This window comes from Mustela nivalis (genome assembly GCF_964662115.1).
Source record: "Mustela nivalis genome assembly, chromosome: 10".
Lineage (NCBI taxonomy): Eukaryota > Metazoa > Chordata > Mammalia > Carnivora > Mustelidae > Mustela > Mustela nivalis.
In genome coordinates this window covers 26459879-26479609 of record NC_139029.1, presented here as the reverse complement: position 1 = coordinate 26479609, position 19731 = coordinate 26459879, and the positions used below count along the sequence as shown (strand labels likewise).

The window sequence follows — 19731 nt, the reverse complement described above, 5'->3', positions numbered from 1 at the left end:
TCATCTTCAAAAAACTAAGTTGATGCACAAATATCTATACAGTGGAAAGCAGAGATCAGGCTAAATCCCTAGGATTTTGGCTTATTCTGTATTAAATCCAGTTCAGGTGCTGACTGCTCAATGAGAGGAAAAAAAAAACACTAAATACTGGGGCGCCTGGGTGGCTCAGTGGGTAAAGCCACTGCCTTCGGCTCAGGTCATGATCTCAGGGTCCTGGGATCGAGTCCCGCATCGGGCTCTCTGCTCAGCAGGGAGCCTGCTTCCTCCTCTCTCTCTCTGCCTGCCTCTCTGCCTACTTGTGATCTCTCTCTGTGTCAAATAAATAAATAAATAATCTTTAAAAAAAAAAAAAACTAAATACTATATAACATAACAAGAAATGTAGTCAAAAAAAGGTTGTGCAGTTTTTTAAAAGATTTTATTTATTTATTTTATTTATTTTAAGTAATCTCCACACCTGACATGGGGTTCAAACTCACAACTCCCAAGATTAGGAGCTGCATGCTCTACGGACTAACCAGCCAGGCACCCCAAGAAAAAGTATGTTTGTGTTTGTTTCTGAGACAGAGAGAGCGCGCGAGAGAATGAGCATGAGAGAGAGCACATGAGTGGGAGTGGGGGAGGGGAGACGGAGACAGAGAGAACCCCAAGTAGGTTCCACACTAAATGCATGGGGAGCCCAATGCAGGGCTGGATCCCATCATCATGAGATCATTACCTGAGCCAAATTAAGAGTGGGACACCTGGGGCTCCTGGGTGGCTCAGTGGGTTAAACCTCTGCTTTCGGCCCAGGTCATGATCTCAGGGTCCTGGGATCGAGCCCCGCATCAGGCTCTTTGCTCAGCAGGAGCCTGCTTCCCCCTCTCTCTCTCTGCCTGCCTCTCTGCCTACTTGTGATCTCTGTCTGTCCAATAAATAAATAAAATCTTAAAAAAAAAAAGAATGGGATACTTAACCAACTGAACCACCCAAACACCTAAAAGAGTAAGTTTTCAACAGGAAAAGGTAGTATTTTCAACAGGATACTAGATTACTCAAGAGTTACTACAGGAAAAGCTAAGTTTTGCACACATACTGCTTTATGATAGGAGACAATATGTATACCAGGGCGCCTGGGTAGCTCAGTTGGTTAAGCATCTGCCTTCAACTCAGGTCAGGATCCCAGGGCCCTGGGCCTGAGTCCTGCATTGGGCTCCCTGCTCACTGGGGAGCCTGCTTCTTCTCCCTCTGCCTGCTGCTCCTCTTGCTTATCCTCTGTCAAATAAATAAATAAATAAATTTTTAGAGGGGAAAAAAAAAGGGTATCCAGGATTTATATATTTCAACAACGATAGGTTCTTATTCACCAAAAGGAATAAAGGAAGGATGAATAACCTAGAAGACAAAGCCTGTATCCCTATAGTTTTGCTGTGAAAATTAATACCCAACACGAAACCTAAGATGCTCTCCTCAGAAAGTAACCTGTTTCTTGTTGGCAGATCTCAGATTAGTTACCAGAATAAGATGAGCTGAGAAGGGCAAGGTCAAAATTCTAGCTGCAGTAACATATTGTTACAGTTTATGTATACTTTTGACTATCACATAAAATCTTAATTTCCAAATAACCACAGCAATAATTCAGTTGACAACTTTGAAACTCAAGTGTTACCTTTCACTTACATTCATGGTTTATGTATGCAAATACACGACTCACTAATGATGAGAGTGGTTATCAGGTTTTATCAGGAAGCTGGCACTCTGGATGAACCGTATCAAAAATTTTTCCATTAAAAAAACTGCAGGGGTGCCCGGGTGGCTCAGGTGGTTAAGTCTCTGACTCTTGATTTCAAGTCAGGTCATGATGCTAACTAGCTAGGCTCATGAGATCAAGTCCCACCTCAGGTTCCATGCTCAGCAGGGAGTCTGCTGAAGATTCTCTCTCCCTCTATCCCTGTGTGTGCAGGCGCTCTCTTCCTTTCAAATAGATAAATCTTAAAAAATTAAGCTTCCTTCTCTACAAGAAAAGATATTCAGGACGTTTGGATGGCTCAGTCGGTTGGGCATCTGCCTTCAGCTCAGGTCATGATCCCAGAGTTCTGGGATCAAGTCATGCATCCGGTTCCTTGCTCACCTGGGAGCTTGCTTCTCCCTCTGCCTGCTGCTCCCCCTGCTTGTTCTCTCTCTTACAAATAAATAAATAAAGTCTTAAAAAAAAAAAAAAAAAGAAATGTTAGGGTGCCTGGCTGGCTCAGTCAGTAGAGCATCTAACTCTTGATCTTGCATTCGTTAGTTTGGTGTAGAGATTACCTCTTTTTTTTTTTTAAAGATTTTATTTATTTATTTGACAGAGAGAGATCACAAGTAGGCAGAGAGGCAGGCAGAGAGAGAGGAGGAAGCAGGCTCCCTGCTGAGCAGAGAGCCCAATGTGGGACTCGATCCCAGGACCCTGAGATCATGACCTGAGCCGAAGGCAACGGCCTAACCCACTGAGCCACCCAGGTGCCCCAGATTACCTCTTTTTTTAAAAAGATTTTATTTTGGGGGTACCTGGTTGGCTCAGTTAGGCATCTGACCATTGGGTTTCAGCTCAGGTTGTGATCTCAGGGTTATGAGATCGACCCCCACACTGGGCTCCATGCTCAGTGCAGAGTCTGCATGAGACTCTCTTCCTCTCCTTCTGTCCTTTCTCCCAAATAAATAAATAAATAAAAATCTTAGAGAGGCAGGCGGGGGCGGTGGGGGGAACACTGAGCAGAGAACCCAATGCAGGGCTCAATCCCTGAACTCTGAGATCCTGACCAGAGCCAAGGCAGAGGCTTAGCCCACTGAGACACCCAGGCGCCCCAGAAAATTTTTATTTTCAATTGACAGACACAGAGAACACAAGCGGAGGGAGCAGCAGGCAGAGGCAGAGGGAGAAGCAGACTCCCCGTTGAGCACAGAGTCTGATGCAGGGCTTGATTCCAGAACCCTGGGATCATGACCTGAGCCGAATGCAGTTGCTTAACCAAATGAGCTACCAAGGAGCCCCTAGAGATTACTTTAAAAATAAATTTCAGGGGGCCCGGCTAGCTCAGCAGAGCAAGCAACTGTTAATCTTAGGGTCTGGAGTTCAAGCCCCACGATGCATATGTAGCCTACTTAAAATAAAATGATAGGGGAGAGGGCACCTGGGAGGCTCAGGTCATGATCTCAAGGGTCCTGGGACAGGCCCCCCCATCAGGCTCTCTGCTCTCTGGGGAGTCTGCTTCTCCCTCTCATTCCCCCTCTGTGCCCTCCATGTCTCTAATTAATAAAATCTTAAAAACAGACAAACAAAACTGGACACCTAGGTGGCTCAGGCAGTTAAGCATCTGCCTTCAATTCAGGTCATGATCCCAGGGTCCTGGGATGAGTCCTATATCATGTTCCTTGCTTGGCAAGGAGCCTACTTCTTCCTCTGCCTCCCACTCCCCCTGCTTGTGCAAGCACGTGTGCACTCTGTCTCTGACAAATAAATAAAATCTTAAAAAATAAAATACATGAGGGGCACCTGGGTGGCTCAGTGGGTTAAGCCTCTGCCTTCAGCTCAGGTCATGATCTCAGGGTCCTGGGATCGAGCCCCATACCGGGCTCTCTGCTTGGCAGGGAGCCTGCTTCCCCCCTCTCTCTCTGCCTGCCTCTCTGCCTACTTGTGATCCCTCTCTGTCAAATAAATAAATAATTTTTTTAAAAATCTTAAAAAAAAAAAAATACGTGAATTTCTTTAAAGAAATATACCTTTAGTGGCTCAGTGGGTTAAAGCCTCTGCTTTCGGCTCAGGTCATGATCCCAGGGTTCTGGGATCTAGCCCCGCCTCGGGCCCTCTGCTCAGCAGGGAGCCTGCTTCCTCCTCTCTCGTCTCTCTCTGCCTGCCTCTCTGCCTACTTGTGATCTCTGTCAAATAAATAAATAAAATCTTAAAAAAAAAAAAGAAAGAAAAGAAATAAACCTTTAAATAAATAAAAATGAAATGTTAAGCAGAACCCCTAAGTAAAAAACTATCAATGCAGAACTGCTCTGACTGAAATGGGAGGGCTGCTCAGAGTTCTGCCAGCTCAAGTCTCTTCCCTCAATAGCTCCTTACGCACCCTCTTCACTCCAAATGGTATTTTAAAATCTCCTGTCCAATCCATATTTGGTTAAACTTAGTAAAAATTCAAGAAAAACCAATCACCATCACAAACTACTTAGACAGTCACTTCAGTTTTACTGAACAGCCTTTAGAGAATGGGTTTTGAAAACCAATTTTTATAAATCGATTTAGTAATTCACTTACAAAAGATGTACACATTGCTAGGACAGTTTGGTCAGTTTTGACAAAATATACTGTGAAACACTACCCCAACCAAAATATGGAGTATTTCAGGGGCACCTGGGTGGCTCAGTCAGTTAAGCGTCTTGACTCTTGATCTCAGCTCAGGTCTTGATCCCAGGGTCGTTGAGTTCAAGCCCCAGGTTGGGCTTTAAAATATATATATATATATATGGAATATTTCTATTATTCCAGAAAGTACCTTCCTGCTCTTTTGCAATCTCCTCACCTACCACCATACGAAATCATTTTCAACTGGTAGCTTAACAGAATCTGAGTAAATCAGGATGTAACAGTGGGAGAACTTCCAGAGACTGCCAACCTTATTCAGCATGTCTTCCCATATAACTGACCCTTCTTTCAGTATTTAATAAGCCCCTTCTAGGTGACAGAGAACATCCTAGCTGTGGAAACTCAGCAGTGAATCAAACAAATCTCTGCTTTACTCTCTACAGAGGTGAAGACATAGTGGATTAAAGTAACATCCCACAGGGGTCCCCTGGGTGGCTCAGTCAGTTGAGCCTTTGACTCTTATTTCAGCTCAGGTCATGATCTCAGGGTCACGTGTGAGGTTGAGCCCCCTGTCAGACTGCACTCAGCAGAGTCTGCTTGTCCCCCTTCTTTTCCTCCTCCCTCTGGGAGCACATGCGCACACTCTCGCCCTAATAAATAAATAAAATCTTAAAAATAAAATAATGTCCCACAGTAATAATATGCTGGGGGGTGGCGAGGTGATGAAAGGAATACCCTATAGAGTGGTCAAGAAAGGCCTCGTTCAACAGGCGCCTAGGTGACTCAGTCAGCTGGGCATCTGCCTTTGGCTCAGGTCCCTGGGACTGAGCCCCATGCTGGGCTTCCTGCTCAGCAGGGAGTCTGCCTCTCCCTCTCCCTCCACCCTTCCCCCCACTCATGATCTCAATTAAATAGAATCTTAAAAAAAAAAAATTTAAGACTACACAAAGTACCACTTCATTTTATCTGAAACAAGAATTTATTCTTTTTTTTTTTAAAGATTTTATTCATTTACTCGACAGAGACACATCACAAGTAGGCAGAGCAGAAGGCAGAGAGGGAGGGGGAAGCAGGCTCCCTGCTGAGAAGAGAGCCCAATGCGGGGCTCCATCCCAGGACCCCGCTATCATGACCTGAGCCGAAGGCAGCGGCTTAACCCACTGAGCCACCCAGGCGCCCGTGAAACAAGAATTTATCTTCAAAAATTCACCCAATTTTTTCTAGTGGGCAACCCCCCTCTGGCATCTGACCAACTTCCTCAATCTTCTCCATTTTTAACGTGTTTTTCTAATAGCCCACAGTCTGCTAGCCAAAGCTATTAATCAAGACTGTAGGGACACATCTTTTAGACACATTGGGGAAGCCTGGATGTAATGGAGCCCTGTAGCGAAGAAATCTGATTAACTTTAGAACGCAGTCTCTTTTGATGTCCTCTATCAATTCTTTATTTATAATGCCCTTATTATCAAAATAGAAGGAAAAAATTGAAGTTACTGGGGTGCCTGGGTGGTTCAGTCTGTTCAGTATCTGCCTTCCACTCAGGTCCTGATCCCAGGGTCCTGGGATGGGGCCCCTCATCAGGCTCCCTATTCAGCAGGTGTCTGCTTCTCCTACTCCTCCCCGCTGTGCTCTCTCTTGCTCTCTTTCTCTCAAATAAATACATAAGATCTCCAAAAAAAAAAAAAAAAAAACTGTTATTACCCCTCAAAAAACAAGCTACAGCATTAGTGAAAGCAAAGCAATGGACTTCATATAAGCATATTAAACACACCTTGGTCCTCATGCCTAAAGACAAGTGCCAAAAGTCTTCTAATTAGACATTCAGCAACTTCTCTTTGCTTGGCCTTCTATGTTCTGAAACAAGCCCAGCTATGCAGTTACCACATTCCAGATGCTAAAAAACAAATCAGGGGCGCCTGGGTGGCGCAGTGGGTTAGATCCTCTGCCTTCAGCTCAGGTCATGATCTCATGGTCCTGGGATCGAGCCTGCCCCGCACCCCGCATCGCACCCCGCATCGCACCCCGCATCGCACCCCGCATCGGGCTCTCTGCTCAGCAGGGAGCCTGCTTCCTCCTCACTCTGCCTGCCTCTCTGCCTGCTTGTGATCTTTCCGTCAAATAAATAAATAAAATCTTTTTTAAAATAAAAATAAATAAAAACCAAATCAGGCAGAACAAAAATGAGGACACCCATGCCAGCTAAAAGGCATGGTTTGGGGTCAGATCAATGCCTTCAGGCTTTCTAAAAGCCCTTGGGTTTCCAGAGTTTGGAAACAAAGTAATTCAATGTTTTGGACTTATCTCTCTCATTGGCCTGCAAAAAATAAGGCAACAAGACATAAAACAATTTTTAACAGCAATATTAACATTAAGAGAAAAATAAAAAAGACTTAAGCAGCAGTATTAGAGACCTGTATCATATATCTAGAACAGGGAGACCAAACTCAGGCGCCTACAGATAGACAAGTAATATAAGATGTAAAATAGTATCAAGTGACACTTCACTGCATGTCAGGGATAAATAAATATCAGGCTGCAGGGAGGTCTCTGACAAACTGGAGAGGACATGCCCAACTACAAAGATGGCTGCTATGAAGGTCCAAGGCTGCCATAACTGATTTTTCAAAGGCAGCCTGAATTCAAATTTTTACATAAAACCTCGTTTTTTGATGTTGACAACAAATTCAAATTTACAAGACTATGTGAGTGAGCCAATCAAAACACACCTAGAGACTGGGTTTAGTCCATAAGCCTTCAGTTTTCAACCTCTGCCGTAAAAAGAAAAATACAGGGTTCTTTCAGTGGTACATTTCTAACTCTGGGGTACAATGTACACCCTATGCTTCCAATAACACACTGTCGTGTAAAAATATACCCAAAAATAGAAATCTACATCTGAAATCCCTAACTGCTAAAAGAAAGCAAAAAGAAAATGATCTTGCTCTTCATACACTAAAGTGCTCCATTTGTAGGAACTTTCTTCCAGTAGAAGAAAATATTAGGAAATGTATTTTCATGAAACTGAGTTCACAAATGTTGAGCTTCCTCAGCACGTGCATTAGCCCGTAACTTGCAGACAAAAGGAAACTAAAAAATGATCAATGGCACAGCATTTAACCTCGATTAAAAAAAAAAAAAGTTCCCAGGGCGCATGGGTGGCTCAGTGGGTTAAGCCGCTGCCTTCGGCTCAGGTCATGATCTCAGGGTCCTGGGATCGAGTCCCGCATCGGGCTCTCTGCTCAGCAGGGAGCTTGCTTCCTCCTCTCTCTCTCTCTCTCTCTCTCTCTTTCTGCCTGCCTCTCTGCCTACTTGTGATCTCTCTCTGTCAAATAAGATCTTAAAAAAAAAAAAAAAAGTTCCCATCAAAGACTAAGAAAGGGTGCCTGGCAGGCTCAGTTCTCAGGGCAACTGTTGATTTGGGGGTTGCGAGTTTTGAGACCTATGTGGGGTGTAGAGGTTATGAAAGAAAGAGAAAAGGACAAAGAAAAGCAATCTTTTAGAAGGATACCCCAGACTCAACTCTGCTGAGAAGCTGTGGGCAACTACTTTTTTATGGGTTATAAACCTGCATTACAGGCTCTAAAGCAGTGTTCTTAAATTTTGAGACTAATGAATAAGATGGAAGGTATCAAACCTTTGAGAAAATGCACTCCCTCACAAAAATTTTTACGACTCATGGGCCCCTACAGTCCATGGACCAAAGATTAAGAATGGCCTGCTCTGAAGAATATTAAATCTATGTTATCTCCAAACCCCCCACTTCTTCCCACCAATACATCTCCATTCCATCCTTCTACTTTAGGCAACTACCATGTCTGGCCTAAACCAGTACAGCAGCCTCTTAAATTATATCCCCCCCCATCTTCCATACCTCTGCAAAAGTGATTTTAAAATATCAATCAGAAGACTTTGACTGCTCCCCCAAACAACCTTACCTGTCTGTCTGTTCTGTAACCACTCTTCTCACTGTGTCAGCTACTTTGGGCCTCTTTTCAGGCTGAAAGCACTGAACTCTCCCCATCTTCAAGTTTTGATGCTTGCTGTTCCCTCCATATGGAATGCTCTCTCCTACAAAACTGTATCCTCACTTGTGCCCGAAAGAATTTCTCTAACCACCCTTAGATCTCCCTTGTTAGTGTCTACTAGAGTCCCTGCTTGCTATCCCCACATCACTTTTCTCAATCTGTCATTTGCTTACCAGTTTTATCTTACCCCACTCTATTGGAACCTCTCCAACAGCAAAACCCCTTCTGTCTCACACCCCCCCCTGTACTCCCAGAGCCTGGCACAGGAGCCAGTAGATAGTATGTTCTCAAGGACTATGTGTTGAATCAATCAGCCAAATACTGAACGACTCAATCTTACATGTTTACAGAGTAACTGTGGGAAGCAATCCATCAAAATCTAATTATTTGAGAGAACAGCATTAACCACATTGCCTTCAATTCAGGATGTCATTGTGCCCAAGACAAACAGGCTAGCGTCTCAACAATCTCAGTGGTTGAGACTATCCATTCTAAATAAACAGCTAATTGTTGTAGGTCTGCTCTCTCGGTCAGCCTCATCTCTCCCCACCTTGGCGTTAATCTCAGCAGTGTTCCAAGCTTCCTCCTTCCAATTTCTCAGGACGAAACAGGACACTCTTTTTGTAACCTGCAGTTTCACTGGCTAAACCAAATTCAAGTGCCTGTATGTGACCTGCCGTCACTAGGATTATTACTATCACCACCACCACTAGAATGGGTACATCTGCAGACTAAAAATGTCAGTCTCCAAAACCGAAGACCCGTCACTGATGCCAAAAGAGTTAAAAGAACAAAGTGATAAAAGCCTGTATTCAACAGAAAAGTTTTATAGATAAACGACTTCTTCTTCTGAAAACTTCAATTCACTTTTTACAAGATACAATCAAACCTAAATGGATGCAGAGTAAGCTTGTTTTTTGATACTGCTAAAATGTGTGCCCTAGTTCACAAAATGGAATTCCCAGCAAAGAGCAAACTAAGCCCGAGTTGCTCCACAAGTTGCTCAAGGCAGGAACCGTTGCCAACAGGCTTCTACTTAATGATACACACATCAAGCTCTTCAGAAAACCGAACACAATATTTCCACAAACAAAAAAAAAAGGGAGGACCATCAGAAAGGAAAGGAAAACGCTAGTGTTGACACCTGCCTTTCCACCCTGGGCCCACCATCCAAAAATCCTATAATGGTAATGAAGGTAATAACGATGTCGTTTAATACTTGTCAGGAAATGAGCTAAGCGGTATTCAACTTAATCTCATTTAATCTTCACAATCAGTCTATAAAGTAGCCACTGTTACTTACCGCTATTTTACAGATAAGGAAACTGAGGCACCTGGAAGCGACGGCCCTGGACCTAAAATCAAAAGCTAACAGGGCCAAAATTTGAACCTAGGCAGGCTGGCTCCAGGATGAATCTCTTATGTTGCCACCTGAAGCTTCATTGGCTCTCGGCCGCCAGGCTCTACCACATTCTGAGGTTTCTCCTTCAATGCAATTAACAACCTCCCCTACACCCTACGACCACTGATGGCTCCGAACTTCTCGGCACCAGCGCTACTCCCCAGCTTCTGCCGCCATGCTCCACCCTTAAGATTTTGAAAGACAATAAGAGGAGCTGATAAAAGTTGCTGAGGTGCTAAGGGGAGCAAAAAACAAAACAAAAAAACAACATAAAGAAATTGCCCCCTACAGCCAGAACACACGCCGATCACCACTGGAATGCAAGTCGGCCTCACCTCCAACCCAAGAGACTGAAATAAAAGTGGGCGCACAAATGTTCCCGGAGCAGATAAATTTGGACTATGCCTCCTCTGGCCGCAAGGCAGAAAAGACGGACTAACATTTCCTGAGTGCCAGCCACATGCGCCCTACGAGGGCAGGACCAGGCCAATGGAGAACGGGGCGGGGGGAGGGGGAGTTAGCACTCAAAAGAGTTCCGGGAAAGGGAGAAATCCAAATAATGGTGTTCCTACGACTAAAAAGAGAAATGGGAAAGGTGGAGGCCTCTTCCTCGAAGCATGCAGGAAGGGGGAAAAAAGGGTAGGAGCTGCTCAGGAGAAAAGGCGGCCCAGGGCGTCGGAAGCTAGGCCGGAGCGAGGGGAAGCCCTGAAGGGCGGGGAGGGGGAGGAGCCGGAGAGAGCGGGGCCCGCTCAGAGAAGGCCTGGGGGTAGGCGCGGGGGAGCGGCTCCGTGCCGGACCTGCCGGGGACCCTGACCCAGCCGCCGCGGAGGAAACATAAAAGACAAAACAACTAGAGCCGGTGGAACTGCCCTAATCCCCATTAGAGGCCCTCACTCACCTGGGCCCACCGCGGCGATCGCAGCTGCACCTCGCAACGGCACAACCGGCCCGAACCTCGCCCCCGCCCGACAGCGCGCCCCGCGTCCCCGCTCTCCGACGGCGGCAGCGGCGGCGTCGCCCGCTGACTCCTGGGAAATGTAGTGCTAGGCCTGTCTCTCCTTGCCCACTTGATGGTCGACTGAACTACGTTTTCCACAAGGCAAGGCGAGCGTTGGGCCCGCCGCTTTGCGTCACGCGCCAGGTTGTCGGCAGTCACGTGGGTTCCTCCGTTCCATCCCCTCCCCCCGCCTGGGTGGCCTGGGGAAGAAGGAGGGAGGTGGACGGAAGGGGCGGGGGCGTTGCTGACGCCACTACCCCCACCATTTTGGAACCAGCCTGGAGGGAGGGCCTGAGCCCCACCCACTGGCGGCCTTCTTCTGTTGTCGCAAGGTCTCTGAGCTGAGACTCCGAGCCCCTGGCTTTCAGTGTCTGCCCTGCCACCTTTCGTTTTGTGACCTTGAGCAAAACGTCTCCCCTCTGTGAGTCTCAGTTTCCTCCCCTATGGTATGACTCTGGTAATTTTCTATCCCATGGAGTTACTGAGAGAGTCCGACAAAGTAAATCACATAAAAGCGAATTACAAGAAAGCGCAACTCAAAATGGAGTTGTTTTTATTGTGATAGCGTGTCCTCTTTCGGAGACCCAGAAGCCGGATGGGTCAAGCTCTGACCGGCCTCATCTCCCACCACCTCCCCGCTTCCCCCGCCCAGGACCATAGGAGCACAGAAAAAAAAGATTTTCTATTAGTCCTGTGGAGCTTGTTAAAATGGATGCCACTCACCTATTAAGCCAGAAGTTTCCTAGGAAGTACAGGCTTGGAATCTGCATTATGAACACTTCTCCAGTGATTCTTACGCATCTGCAAGTACGAGAACCACTGCATTTATCAGGGTTTTGCACAAGCTGCTTTCCGCGGGAATTAATGCACTAATGAACCTCCAGCTTCCAACAGAGCTCGAATGTTTCCTATGAAGCCTTCCAAGTTTACTAGCTGCCCCCATATCCACTCCCACAGTATCTTTGCACCTTATTCTATAAATATGTTTGTCTTCCCCACCAGACTGCCAGCTCTTTGCGAACAGAGATTGGTTTTGGTGGATTTCTGCATCCCCAGGGCAAAGTGAAAAAAGTGAGTATGAAATAATACTTGTCAGGAAATGAAGAAATCAGCTCTTCTGCCAGAAAAGTCTCAACTCGAGTCTCAGACCCTGTCACATCAGCCCTCACCCTTACGGACCTCAGCAGCATGTGCTTCTTGAAAGGTTCTGATTCACCTTTTTTTTTTTTTTTTTTTAAAATAGGCTCCACAACATGGGCCTTAAATTCATGACCCTGAGCTGAGCTGTGATCCAGAGTGAGACACTTAACCCACTGATTCCCCCAGTTGCCTCTCAACTTGATTTTCATTTCACAGATTTTCTGAGTGCTATATGCCATGCCCAGTGCAAAATACTTGGAACACAGGAGTAAACTACAGGGATACAAAAATATATAGTCATTCCTCCTGGTTTCTGAAATACTCTATGATGGATCTCTTCTTACCTCTTTCCCACCTCCACCCTTGGCCTGCCCCAAAACCTTCCTCCTAGTTGCACCCTCCTCCCTCTCTCTCATTCAGTCTCTCTCGAGTGACCTCTCTCCTTGAATGACCTCGCTCCTTGAGTGATCTGGCATACTCAGGTAGTTTCTCCATCTCTTCTGTGTATTTTACTCCCTTAATAACATCCTGACATCAACTCAGATCGTTCCAGATGGTTAGAATTTGCCATCCCCTGATTTTCCACTGGTATCTCAAACTAATCCTGCAGAAATCTGAAACTCTTTTTACCTCCAATACAACATTGCCTACTTCTGTAGTTAATTGCTTATATGTCTGCATTCTTTACTAAGCTTTGAGTTCCTCTCAAGAAAATCTTATCACTACATTGATTTACTGAGCACTTACTAAGGGCCAGGCCTTATGCTAGAACCTCAGGAGGAAAATGATAAGCAAAACAAATGTGGTGTATGCCTTCACAGAGCTTACTTCTCACTGGAGAGACACATTAAGAAATCTATTGCTGACGGGGCACCTGGGTGGCTCAGTCGTTAAGCGTCTGCCTTCCACTCAGGTCATGATCCCAGGGTCCTGGGACTGAGCACTGCGTGGAGCTCCCTGCTCAGTGGGAAGCCTGCTTCTTCCTCTCCCACTCCCCCTGCTTGTGTTCCTTCTCTCGCTGTGTCTCTCTCTGTCAAATAAATAAATAAAATCTTTTTAAAAATCTTTTTAAGTCTATTACAAAAAATAATAACCCTATTACATATATGATTAGTTACCAGTGTGGTAACTGCAACACAGGATAGTATGTGTTACATGCTATGATGCTATGATAACAGAAATTGACAAACTATAACCTACAAGCCAGTCCTAGCCCTCCTTGGCTTTGTATGGCCAGAAGCTAGGAACTGCTTTTATATTTTTTAAATGGTTGGGAAAAAATCAAAAGAAGACTACTATTTTGTGAAATGTGAAAATTATATATGAAATTCAAAGTTTAGCATTCTAGGGCTGCTATGACACAGAATTATGTAGCTGTGGGATGGGTGCCTGGGTGGCTCAGTCAGTTAGGAGTACCACTCGTGGTTTCTTCTTTTCTTTCTTTCTTTCTTTTTTTTTGAGATTTTATTTTTATTTACTTATTTGGGAGAGAGAGACAGATAGTGACAGAGATAGCAAGAGAGAGCACAAGCAGGGAGGAGAGGAAGAAGCAGGCTCCTGCTGAGCAGAGAGCCCAACACAGGGCTTGATCCCAGGACCCTGGGATGGTGACCTGAGCGGAAGGCAGATGCTCAATGGACTGAGCCACCCAGGGACCACCACCCCCCAACTGGTGGTTTTTGCTCAGGTCACAATCTGAAGGTTGTGAGATAGGGCTCACCAGGGAGTGTGCTTCTCTGCCTTTGCCTCTGCCCTTCCCCTGGCTCACGCGCGCATGTGTGTGGCTATGCCTCTGCGTGTTCTCGCTCTCTCTCTCTCTCTCTAAAATAAATAAGTGGGGCACAGGGGTAGCTCAGTTGGTGAGCATCTGACTTCTGCTTAGGCTTTGATATTGGGGTTCTGGGATGGAGCCCCTCATTGGGCTCCCTGCTCAGCAGGTGGTCTACTTGTCCCTCGGTCTCTTCCCCCCCCCACACACTCATGCACTAGCTCGGGCTCTCTCTCCCAAATAAATTAAGTAAATAAATAAACTAATCGTTAAAAAAAAAAAAAAAGAATTGAGTAGCCGTGACGTTTTGTGATCTGCAAAACCTAAAATATTTACTATCTGTCCTTTATAGAAAAAATTTGTTCACTCTTGACATGGAATCTGAAGATTCTGACCTAGGAGGCTTCACTGAGGAAGTGACGCATAAATTCCTTGTCAACCAGGCCAAGAACTAGGGAAATGTACTCCAGGCAGAAGGAACAACACATGGGAAAGCCTTGTGGCCTGAAGGAACTTGGCACATCCTAAATAATGTTGGGCCTGCCATTGACTCTTTAGTTCCTAAAACACAGTGAGCCTGGTGAGGTCCTAACCAACCAGATCTGCTGGGTCTGATAGTCCAGGTTGAAGTTATTGGATTTTACTCTGAGAGCCATGGGAAGCCATTGAAAGATTTATAAGCAGGGGAGGAATTCAGATTTCCTTTTGTAAAGGATTATTCTGGCACAGTGTGAGAATGGATTAGGGCAAACCAGAATGGAGTAGAGCGACCAATTAGGAAGTTATACTGCAGTTCCGATGAGAAGGCACGATATCTTGATCTAATGGGTTTTCAGTGGGGATGAAGAAAAAGCAAGCCGATGCAGAAGATGCTCAAAAGAGATTTAGGAGAGCAAATCTAATGATCTTGATGACTGACTGGATGAGGGGGCGGGGGGGGGGGGGAGTCCAGCCTTAGGTTCCAGCTTGAGCAGCTGTGTGGATGGAAGCACTATTATTGACTCTCACCCACTCTGCTTGTACAAGGCTGCCCACACTCGTGACAAGATATTGGAATCCATTACATGCCTGGTCTCCTGCAGAGAACCATCTCCTGGAAGGCAACCATGAGCTTGTTCTTTGTCTTCCTAGAGCCCAGCAGCAGTCTAGGCAAAGAACTGGCAGCAGCATATGTCTATGGACTTTTCCTTTTTCTTTTCTTTTTCTTTTTTTAAGATTTTATTTAGGGACCCCTAGTGGTTCAGTTGGTTAAGCGTCTGCTTTCAGGTCAGGATCCCAGGGTCCTGGGCTTGAGACCCTCATTGGACTCAGCAGGAAATCTGCTTCTCCCTCTGCCTGAGGCTTGCCCTGCTTGTGCTCTCTCTCTCTGACAAATAAATAGATAAAATCTTTATTTGAAAAAAGATTTGGGGCGCCTGGGTGGCTCAGTGGGTTAAAGCCTCTGCCTTCAGCTCAGGTCATGATCCCAGGGTCCTGGAATCGAGCCCCTCATCGGGCTCTCTGCTCAGCCGGAGGCCTGCTTCCTCCTCTCTCTCTGCCAGCCTCTCTGCCTATTTGTGATCTCTGTCTGTCAAATAAACAAATAAAATCTTTAAAAGAAAAGAAAAAAGAATTATTTGGGGTGCCTGGGTGGCTCAGTGGGTTAAAGCTTCTGCTTTTGGCTCGGGTCATGATCTCAGGGTCCTGGGATCGAGTTCCACGTCGGGCTTTCTGCTGGGTGTGGGGGGGGGGGGAGCCTGCTTCCCCCTCTCTTTCTTTCTGCCTGCCTCTCTGCCTACTTGTGATCTCTGTCAAATAAATAAATAAAATCTTTAAAAACAAATAAATTAATAAAAATTTAAAAAGATTTATTTGAGGGGCACCTGGCTCAGTGGGTTAAAGCCTCTCTGCCTTTGGCTCAGGTCATGATCCCAGGGTCTTGCTCTCTGCTTAGCGGAGAGCCTGCTTCCTCCCCACCTCCACCGCCTGCCTCTCTGCCTGCTTGTGATCTCTATCTGTCAAATAAATAATTTTTTTTTAAATCTTAAAAAAAAGATTTATTTGAGAGAGAGAGAGAGAAGAGAGCATGAGCAGGGGGAGGGAGAAGCAGGCTCCCCGCTGAGCAGGGAGCTGGACACGGGATTCAACCAGAAGGCCCCCGGGATTGTGACTGGATCTAAAGGCAGACTCTTAACCAACTAAGCCACCAGGCACCCTGTCTGTGGACTTTTACTAGTACTTATTTCTCTGTTTCTTATAGGGGCTCCTCTATCCTTCCAATCACTCAGGTTAAAAATCTTAGAGGAATCCTGGCTTTCTCTTTCTACCTCAATCCCCGTATGGCAGCAGTCAAAGTCCAGTGTATTCTGCCCCCAAAACATCATTCGAATCTCCTATCACCCTATCACTCCTCTCTTCTATCACTCCTATTTCCAGGCCTATTGACATGTCCTAACACTTGTGAAGTGATTAGAACAGTGCCTCGGGCTCACCTGGGTAGCTCAGTGAGTTGAACATCCAACCCCTGATTTTGGCTCAGATCATGATCTCAGGCACATGGGATCAAGCCCTACGTTGGGCTTTGCCGGCAGCAGGGAGTCTGCTTGAGATTCTCTCTTTCTGTCCCTTCCCCACCCCTCTGAAATAAATAAATAAATCTTAAAAACAAAAACAGTGCCTGGGCCAGAGTAAGTATTGGTTATCATTAAGAGCTCTTCCTCAGCCTCCCTGTCTCCTGCCTCTTTCCATCTAGGCCCTGCTCTAAAAGGCAGGCAGAGTGCTGTCTCTCAAGCCCAGCTCTGGTGTCTCTCAAGCCCAGCTCTGGTCATACTGTTCCCTGGCTTCAGTGCTCTCAAGATCAAACCCTAAATGTTTGAGGTGGTCTACAAGGCCCCACGTGTTCTAACCTCCTACTGTCTCTCTCCAGCTTTACCTTTACCTTCGAAGGCTCTCCACTGCCATTGGGATGGAGGGCAAGCTCAAGGTCTTCCACCACCTGGCCTCCAAGTCCTCACTGGCCTCACCTTTCACACACAATGTACTAGTCATGTGTGCTTGTCTTGACCATTCTCTGGGCTTCCGGCCTCCTTGTACCAGTTCATGGCCTTCTTCCTCAATGGCCCCAGCTAGCAAAAGCCTGTCTCATCTGTTCTGAGTCCCCTGCCATCAGGAATACACAAACACCTCCTCCACATTTGTCAGATTCTGTCTTCCATTGTTGTGATTTCCGTACACCTCATTCCTCCACTAACCCGGGAGCAAATAGAGTGACCATCTGTTGCTACACCTGTCCAGCATCCTTCCATTCCTCCTCCTCTGGGAATAGCACTGTGATAATCCTTTGAGAAGCCTTCCCACCCCCACTCTGGCTCCAGGATGAGCAGGCGACTCTGGCTGATCAGCACATTTCATTCCCTTGGCCACAATGATTGGCAGGTGGCTCAGACCAGGCGCACAGAGGAAATTAACATCGGCCTGAGACCTACGCTGGAACACTGAGAAAAGAGCCCTCTTTTTTCTGGGATTGCCTGACCAGGAAGGGAGCAGCCAGACTGATGAATGGTCATCTTCTCCACTCTTTGGAGAAAAGGAAGCCAACACAGTTGGAAAGCAGAGCCGTGAGCTGAGAAAGACATATTCCAGTTGGAACTGACTGGACCAGCTGAGTCCTTGAATTCAGCCATGCCTGAAGTTAACACCTCTAGACTTTTCCATGCCTGAGCCACTAAGTGAATTTATTTGAGTGGGGTTCTAAATTGGAGTCGCAGCTAGCCGAGAGGAGCTACTGGAGCTAACTTTTGTACACAAGAGGCTTTCAGAGCAGGAAGGAAGGTGGGAGGGTAAAGCAGAAGAGGCCAGCACCAGTGTGTGTCCCTCTAAGCTTGAACTGTCACCTGTGGAACAGAGGAGCAGTTACCTTTGCTATTGTTTAGTCCGACCAAAGTGCCTTCCCTCCATCTCTGCTTTGCAGAATTGAACCAAACATGGTGGTCAGGATAACGGTTGCTTGTTAACAGAGCAAAAGGAAGTTCTTCGTGGCCGAGCTTCAGCAGATGGTTAGTCTTAAGCCAATTGGCTAGCATCTACCATCAGGGAATAATCTAGTCCGGTGGTTCCCAAACTTGTCTGCACATTGGAATCATCTCGGGATATTTTAAAAATTCCAACAACCAGACCACATCCCAGAACAAGTAAACATAGTCTTTGGAGGTGAGACACAGGGATCATGAGTTTGAAGTTTCCACAGCTGATTCCAACATGCAGACAAGTTTGAGAACCACTAACAGAGAATTCCCCCTGTTTCCAAGGCTTACACTTCTATAAAACAGAGATTCAATACCTACTTGACATTAAACCACCTAAGGCTTTTTGTTTTGTTTTGTTGTTGTTGTTGTTTTTAATTTCCAAATCTAGGCCCCACCTCCCAGAGATTCTGATTCCGCTGTTTGGGTGTGGGGGCCTTCAGACCTGCTGCTACAGAGAGAATGTGCCTGCCCATTCATAAGCTGAAACCTAATCCCCAGTGTGCTAGTATCTGGAAGTGAGGTCTTTGGGAGGTGATTAGGTCAAGATGGTAAAGTCTTCCCGAATCTCCCCTGTAAGAGAGATCACAGGGAACTCCTAACTCTACCCCCTCACTATCCCCCTTCTCAATTGCTTGCTCTTCCTCTGAGGAAAAGCAATATTTTATGGGATGGTTGAAACTGAGAGGAGCTTCAACAGGCAATAAAACCCGAGCTCCCCTCCCTTTTCAGACCCTACTACTTCTCTCCTTTATGTGGTGAACACATAATCTCAAGTCAGATTTCTGGAGCCAGGTCTGGAGATCCACCTCTCTGATCCCACTCTCATGGCTAGCCCAAGAACTGGGTAGGTAGGTCTGTTCTGCTGACCCGGAGTCTCCCTTCGGAGGTTCTTCCCACGGTCCAGAGATGGGAGGGGAAGGTTTTTTTGTTGTTTTGTTTTGTTTTTTAAAGATTTTATTTATTTATTTATTTGACAGAGAGAAATCACAAGTAGATGGAGAGGCAGGCAGAGAGAGAGGGAAGCAGGCTCCCCGCTGAGCAGAGAGCCTGATGTGGGACTCGATCCCAGGACCCTGGGATCATGACCTGAGCCGAAGGCAGCAGCTTAACCCACTGAGCCACCCAGGCGCCCCGGGAGGGGAAGGTTTTTGAGCTATGTTCTAATATGAGCAACTGGCAATAAAATGGATTTGGCCCTCCATCCTACTGCCTCAACTGGCCTATGTAAACACATCTCCATTAGTCTGAACATGGTGGAGGGGTTATAAGTATCACTCTCAAACCCGACACTAGCCTTGGTACCAGCTTCCATTCACTCGTTCTTCTCATTGATCTGAACTGTGTATTGTGTCCTGTCTCCTCTGTTCTCCCCTAGCACAGAGACTGCTGCAGAATTTCTCCATATAAATAAAATAGACTCAGGTCTTGATTGAATTCTTGTTGCATTTATGAGATAGGAAGGGATACAAAATATACAGATGAGACACAGTATAATACTTGCCCCAGGGGTCTTTAGTTTCACCAACAGCCTCAGAGGGGCAGGAAAAGCTTTGCAAAGAGGAGACACTTGAGCTGGTTCTTTTTTTAAAAGATTTTATTTATGTATTTGACAGAGAGAGATCACAAGTAGGCAGCGAGGCAGGCAGAGAGAGAGGGAAGCAGGCTCCCCGCTGAGCAGAGAGCCCGATGTGGGGCTCGATCCCAGGACCCTGGGATCATGACCTGAGCTGAAGGCAGAGGCTTTAACCCACTGAGCCACTCAGGTGCCCCACTTGAGCTGGTTCTTGAAAGATAGCTGGGGCATTGCAAGAGAAGTATGAAGATGCAGGGACATGAAAGTTCATCCAAGGGAAGAGCTTTTGCGAATCTCCCTCCTAAGAGAGACCGCAGAGAACTCCTATCTCTACCTCCTCACCATTCCCCTTCTCAATCGCTTCTGAGGAGAAGGAATATTTTATGGGATGGCTAAAACTGAGAGAAGTTCCAACAGGCTAATAAAAACTTGGGCTCCCCGCCTCCCCACTGCCCCCCTCAAGGGGTCTTGGAAGAACTGTTCTGGGGGACACCCCCG

At 46.2% G+C, this 19731-nt stretch overlaps 1 protein-coding gene across 8 annotated transcripts in view; it reads right to left on the bottom strand.

The window, feature by feature from the left end:
* The window catches only part of THRAP3 (thyroid hormone receptor associated protein 3), a 75036-nt gene extending 64135 nt beyond the window's left edge, over window positions 1-10901 (bottom strand). For 3 of the 8 annotated variants that reach the window (XM_082686864.1, XM_082686868.1, XM_082686863.1), the window contains exon 1: window positions 10650-10887. The gene's annotated coding sequence lies outside the window, so the exon portion shown is untranslated. Of the gene's footprint in view, window positions 1-10649 lie in introns of all 8 variants that reach the window. The other 5 variants (XM_082686865.1, XM_082686869.1, XM_082686867.1 and 2 more) reach the window with 4 other exon arrangements.
* Window positions 10902-19731: the final 8830 nt, after the last annotated feature.